Source organism: Pseudophryne corroboree, unplaced genomic scaffold, assembly GCF_028390025.1.
Source record: "Pseudophryne corroboree isolate aPseCor3 unplaced genomic scaffold, aPseCor3.hap2 scaffold_2283, whole genome shotgun sequence".
Lineage (NCBI taxonomy): Eukaryota > Metazoa > Chordata > Amphibia > Anura > Myobatrachidae > Pseudophryne > Pseudophryne corroboree.
Genome location: NW_026968936.1, coordinates 42,093 through 48,781, shown reverse-complemented (window position 1 = coordinate 48,781; position 6,689 = coordinate 42,093). Strand labels below are relative to the sequence as shown.

At 45.2% G+C, this 6,689-nt stretch overlaps 2 non-coding genes and 1 pseudogene across 2 annotated transcripts; all 3 read right to left on the bottom strand.

The window, feature by feature from the left end:
* Window positions 1-389: 389 nt before the first annotated feature.
* On the bottom strand, window positions 390-553 carry LOC135010133 (U1 spliceosomal RNA). The gene has a single exon (XR_010209596.1). It is a non-coding gene; the product is annotated as a U1 spliceosomal RNA (small nuclear RNA).
* A 693-nt stretch (window positions 554-1,246) lies between these two features.
* Window positions 1,247-1,388, bottom strand: LOC135010115 (U1 spliceosomal RNA; annotated as a pseudogene).
* A 152-nt stretch (window positions 1,389-1,540) lies between these two features.
* LOC135010134 (U1 spliceosomal RNA) lies at window positions 1,541-1,704 on the bottom strand. The gene has a single exon (XR_010209597.1). It is a non-coding gene; the product is annotated as a U1 spliceosomal RNA (small nuclear RNA).
* Window positions 1,705-6,689: the final 4,985 nt, after the last annotated feature.

The window sequence follows — 6,689 nt, the reverse complement described above, 5'->3', positions numbered from 1 at the left end:
ATACTTGCTGAATAATGTTTTATGACTAGTTAACTACTACAACTCATGTTACCCCCGGATTAACCATGTTGATATTTTAAGTATTATAACCTTGGATAGCTTTTTCATTCAGAAATGTATCCATTCCTTTTTTAAATCCAATTACAGAGTCCGCCATTACCACCTTCCCTGGCAGGGAATTCCACATCCTGATTGCCCTAACAGTGAAGATCATAGTATCTCACCGGCAGGTAAGTAGGAGTTGGGCTAGAGCTGTGGAGGATTGCTGCTTGGGCACCCCCTGTCAAGTGAAGGAGATCCAACTGAGGCAGCACAAGGGAACTCTCGAAAGAAGAACAAGGCTAGAGGAAGATCTGAGACAAAGAAATCTGACTTTTACCAGAGCTGACCAGAGGAAAGCACAAACACAGTCCCCCACTACCACAAATAATGCAGTCGAGTTTCCCACATTTGGGGAAATCACAGGGTTCAGCATACCCAGAATGCAATGAATGAACCTCACCCTGGGAGAACAATCTTCATGACCATGGTATCTCCTATGCAAAATAAGTATGATTTGGGATAGGGCTGGGGAGGGCCGCTGCTCAGGCACATCTCTGTCAAGTAAAGGAGATTCAACTGAGGCAGCACAAGGGAACTCTCATCTGGGGACAACAACTGCAGGGAGAACACATATTTTCAGATGAACATGGGAGGGCAGAAGGCTGCCTAATACTGAAGCACCCCCAAACAACAAACCAAATGCAACAACTAGTGCAAGCATTCCTGGGGGAAGGCCTGCAGCAGATGGATTTGAATATGGTGATGTCATCCAAGCAGTGGGTCAAAGTTGGCTTCAACCCTCGTCTGCATATGAAAAGAATAAAGGGGTGTGCAGGGCAGGGCGGCCTTTTGCGGCGCTTGGATGACCCCTAGTTCGCATTAAACACCTCCACCCCTCCTTCGGTGTGGGGCTCATGTTGGCTATGCCCCAGCCCCTGAAGCAGTCAAGCTGATTTCTTGCAGCAGCTGGGCACTGTAACAGCTCCAGAGCTGCTCTGTAAAGCAAGTAAAAGGGTGTGGGCCCTGCAGCACTACCTGTAGTTTGCATTGTGCGTTGGAAGGCACAAAGTAAGCAGACGGGAGAAGTCAGGATAGTGCACAAGGGTATAAAAGGGAGGGGCTCAAGAAAAAAGAAGTGGAAACAGACAGCAAACTAGGCTGGAGAGAGACCTGAGACAAAGAGATCTGAATTATATGAGAGCCGACCAGGGGAAACACAAATTATGCAGTCAAGTTTCCCACATTTGGGGAAATCGCAGGGGCAGCACACCCAGAGTGCAATGGGTGAGCCTTGCCCTGGGAGAAGCATCTTCATGATCATAGTATCTCACCTGGCAGGTAAGTAGGAGTTGGGCTAGAGCTGGGGAGGGTCGCTGCTCGGGCACCCCCCTGTCAAGTGAAGGAGATCCAACTGAGGCAGCACAAGGGAACTCTCGAAAGAAGAACAAGGCTAGAGGAAGATCTGAGACAAAGAAATCTGACTTTTACCAGAGCTGACCAGAGGAAAGCACAAACACAGTCCCCCACTACCACAAATAATGCAGTTGAGTTTCCCACATTTGGGGATATCACAGGGGTCAGCATACCCAGAATGCAATGAATGAACCTAACCCTGGGAGAACAATCTTCATGACCATGGTATCTCCTATGCAAAATAAGTATGATTTGGGATAGGGCTGGGGAGGGCCGCTGCTCAGGCACATCTCTGTCAAGTAAAGGAGATTCAACTGAGGCAGCACAAGGGAACTCTCATCTGGGGACAACAACTGCAGGGAGAACACATATTTTCAGATGAACATGGGAGGGCAGAAGGCTGCCTAATACTGAAGCACCCCCAAACAACAAACCAAATGCAACAACTAGTGCAAGCATTCCTGGGGGAAGGCCTGCCGCAGATGGATTTGCATATGGTGATGTCATCCAAGCAGTGGGTCAAAGTTGGTTCAAACACCTTTGCAAAGTTCTATAAGTTTGATACCCTGGCTGAGGAGGACCTCCTGTTTGCTCAATCGGTGCTGCAGAGTCATCCGCACTCTCCTGCCCGTTTGGGAGCTTTGGTATAATCCCCATGGTCCTTACGGAGTCCCCAGCATCCTCTAGGACGTAAGAGAAAATAAGATTTTAAACCTACCGGTAAATCTTTTTCTCGTAGTCCGTAGAGGATGCTGGGTGCCCGTCCCAAGTGCGGTCTACTTCTGCAAGACTTGTATATAGTTATTGCTTACATAAGGGTTATATGTTAGTTTTCATCGGTCTTGGACTGATGCTATGTTGTTTCCATACTGTTAACTGGGTAGTATATCACAAGTTATACGGTGTGATTGGTGTGGCTGGTATGAATCTTGACCTTGGATTAACAAAAATCCTTTCCTAGTACTGTCCGTCTCCTCTGGGCACAGTTTCTCTAACTGAGGTATGGAGGAGGGGCATAGAGGGAGGAGCCAGTGCACACCCAGATCTAAAGTCTTTCTTAAAGTGCCCATGTCTGCTGCGGAGCCCGTCTATCCCCCATGGTCCTTACGGAGTCCCCATCATCCTCTACGGACTAAGAGAAAAAAAAATTACCGGTAGGTTTAAAATGTTATTTTTTTCTCTGCAACCCACTGCTAAATTGTGCTTCCTAGCTGTTTTTTATAAAATCACTTAATTAAATCTAACTCTGATTACGTCAGAGAAGGCCAGGTACCCTACACCATAAGAGGGGGTTTGAAATTTTGACTTGTCTACTTAAAGATCACCAAAATCTGATGACAAGGTCAATTACATCCCTGGGTGGGATTGAACCACCAACCTTTTGGTTAATAGCCCATGTAAGTGCAAGAAATCCTGAAGCACTCACTCATCATGGGAAAGTACCAATGTGTTTCTTACAAAAATTCTCCAGATTATTGACTTTTTCAAGTTTTTCTAGGAAACGTTCTAGATGAATGCTTATTAGCCTTTGTCAGTATTGACTTTTGCAAGGTGTCTCTGTGGCGCAATCGGTTAGCATGTTTGGCTATTAACCAAAAGGTTGGTGGTTCAATCCCACCCAGGGATGTAATTGACCTTGTAATCAGATTTTGGTGATCTTTAAGTAGACAAGTCAAAATTTCAAACCCCCCCCTTATGGTGTAGGGTACCTGGCCTTCTCTGATGTAATCAGAGTTAGATTTGATTAAGTGATTTTATGAAAAAACAGCTAGGAAGCACAATTTAGCAGTGGGTTGCAGAGAAAAAAAATTATGCTGGCAGAAAAGTCCAATTGAGTGATTAAACAGCTCTTCATTTTCTGATTTTATGTTTATGCTAACAAATTTGCTCTCTGAAAAGTGTCCACAAAGCCAAGTCTCTGATTAACACCTTTGTAGGAATGGTTTTTCACCTATTACTGAATTAAACTTGCTTCATTGGAAAGGCATCAAAGATGCATCCTCATTTCAATGTCTACTGAAATAATACAGGTTGACACCAGGAAACGTCACTGCATCCTTGCTGCTTCCTCATGGGGAAGTCTGTTTAATGTGAAAACAAGGTGATATCTAATCAGCACACAGGTAAGGAATTAAGAAAATCTTTCTTTATGGGTGAAGATGTTTCTCACAAATTGTTGTCCCAATGCATCATTGAAATTCAAGATGGAAGATGATTTTCATATATCACTTGTACATTTTGCATTGCTCTTCTGGTGACAATGTAGTTTGTTTTTGTCAATTACCATTTCAGTAATAGGGTAAAGAAAATTAAGTGGATTTTTTAAAGAAAACAATGCTGTCAATATACTATTAAAACAAATTAAAATGATAAAAGTTATTGTACTTTAAGTAAAAATAAAAGAGCCAAAATATCAATCCCAGTTTTTGATTACTTTAATTATAAAAAAAAAATGCACATAGCAGAGGATAGTTTTGATCAATCGACCTCTGGGTTATGGGCCCAGCATGCTTCCATTGCACTACTCTGCTGCTCACGGAAGTGTAAGAGATCCTGAAGACTAAATTGATTAAAGGCCTAAAAGTACTGGACTATAAGGAAAGACTTACTAGGCTGAATATTTATACACTAGAAAAGAGGTGCCTAAGAGGAGATATTATTAATATCTTCAAATATGTAAAGATACATAACAAAGAGTGATCAGAGGAATTATTTATTAAAAGAACACGTGGTCACTCGCTGCGACTGGAGGAAAGTTCAGAACGCAATGGAGGAAAGGTTTCTTCACTGTTAGGGCAATCAGGATGTGGAATTCCCTGCCAGGGAAGGTGGTAATGGCGGACTCTGTAATTGGATTTAAAAAAGGAATGGATACATTTCTGAATTAAAAAGCTATCCAAGGTTATAATACTTAAAATATCAACATGGTTAATCCGGGGGTAACATGAGTTATAGTAGCTAACTAGTCATAAAACATTATTCAGCAAGTATGTAGAATCATCACAACTTAAAACAGGTTGAACACGATGGGCAATTTGCCTCTATTCAACCTCAAAAACTATGTTACTATATTACTATGTTATTGTAGTATACAGAACACCACAATGCAATGAGCAGTGATAGTGAGCACTGATGAGGATACTAGAACTGACACTGAGCAGCAAGATGCAGCACTGGACTATTAGTAATGTACTATAGTATGCTGAGCACCACAATGCAGCACAAGACAATGAGCAGTGATACTGAGCACTGATGAGGATACTACTGAGAACTGACACTGAGCAGGAGAGACACACTACTAGTATTACTGAGCAGCAATAAGTAACCACTGATACTGAGCACTGATATTGAGATTTCCACTGAGAGAACATAGCCACGTCCTCTCCGCTCTCTCTTCAATGCACGAGTAAAAATGGCAGCAACGCGCAGCTCTTTATATGGAATCCGAATCTCGCGAGAATCCGACAGCGGGATGATGACATTTTCCCTTGTTCAGGTTTTCCGAGTCAGGCGGGAACAACCGAGCCTGCCTCGGACCAGTGTAAACCACGTGGAGTTCGTGGGGAATTCGGTTCTCGGAGAACCGAACCCGCTCCTCTCTACCTTATACCCATCAATTTTTTTATTTTCAATCTAAGCCCCTGCAGTTTTCTGTAAGCATCTGCTTCGCTATGATGATCAACAAGTCACAAGGGCAAACACTCAGGGCTTGAGGCGTAGATCTTAAGACCAGCTGCTACAAGCATGGCAGAGGTGTCACTATCACTGGTGACACCCAGAGAGGTGGCGAGGGAGATTGTAATGTAGTGCGCGCAGATAAGCAGCGCAATGGTAAAAAGGAGGCATGGTTTCATAGGTAGGGGCGTGGCCTGGTGGCCTGAATCTACATTTTGTTGCTCCGGATGTCCCGGGGGTTGGGGGCTGCACCCGGGGACTAGTGTGTGAGCGGTGCTGGCTCCTGCACAGTGACAGGGCATGGCCACCCAGCATGACGCCTCACTTCTTGACCATGCTGTAATTGCAGTCGCACTGCAGTTCAGCGTGATCATAAAAAATGGTGTAGGCTCCTGCTGGTGCAGACTGTATGTGCGCGCAGGAAGCCGCCACCATTTTTGTGATCACAGCGGCTGAATGTGATGTCATACAGCCGCTGTGACCACGCCCCCTGTGTCTCCTCCGTTGCAGACCCCATTTTGAAGCCTTGCCCCCGCACCGCTCCATCCCTGACTTGGAAATGGAGTGTTGCTGACCCACCTCTCCCCCCCTTCCCCGCCCCGATTGACAGGCAGAGGCGATCACATTCTCTGCGGGGTGCCGCAGAAAATGCAGGCACATGCGTATGCTCTTAGCAATTTTTGCAGTTGGATTGCTTATTGTGATTGCAATCCAACCTGAATCAGGCCCTATTACCTATCACAATGCGCTGCGGGCAGTACAAAATTGGGTTAATATAGTAGAAAAACCCCCAGACCTGTGCTCCTTAACTGTACCTGGTGGCTAGTGGAGCGGCTGCCCAGTAATCAGTGTCCACCGCAGTGCGCACACGGCCCACCCCCTACGGCCTCGCTCCCCTTCATCAGCGGCCTCGTGATCCGGAAGGGTAGTGTGTGTGTGACTGACCTTAGGATGAAACCGGAGCCTCCGCTGCAGTGACCCAGCAACCAGGGCACGGGAGTATACAGCGCCGCTGGGAGTGATGAAGCTGCAGTAAAGATGTCTATTAGACCTAGCCTGCTGCAGCCCTTGTAGATTCTCATAAAACAAGTTCTTCTTTTCTTGTCAAAATTAATAGCTAAGAATAGGCTGCCTGAGGCAGGCCCCTGTTAATTGGCCTGCTACTGAAGGCACCAACTACAAACTGAGCTCCCTGTTCATGGAAGCGGGGTTATAGAGGAGAATGCACTGAGCTTCTTGGGAACAGTCAAAAGCTTTGAGCCGGTTGGTGCCTCAGATCAAGATCCTACTCTACACCCCAATGTGAATCCTTGTGGAGTCCAGTGTACCCCACAGAAGAAATTAATGTGTCACACCCATTGGCAGCAACCTTAGAATAGCTGCTGACGGGCACAATTGAGAAAGGAAGGGGGGGGGGGGACATTTGAATCCAGCACATAGATGCAATTCAAATATGTAATTTGTACCTTCCTATTTTAAAATATAATGGATGAACCTCACCCTGTGAGAACAATCTTCATGATCAAGAGATCTCATATGCAAAATAAGTATGATTTGGG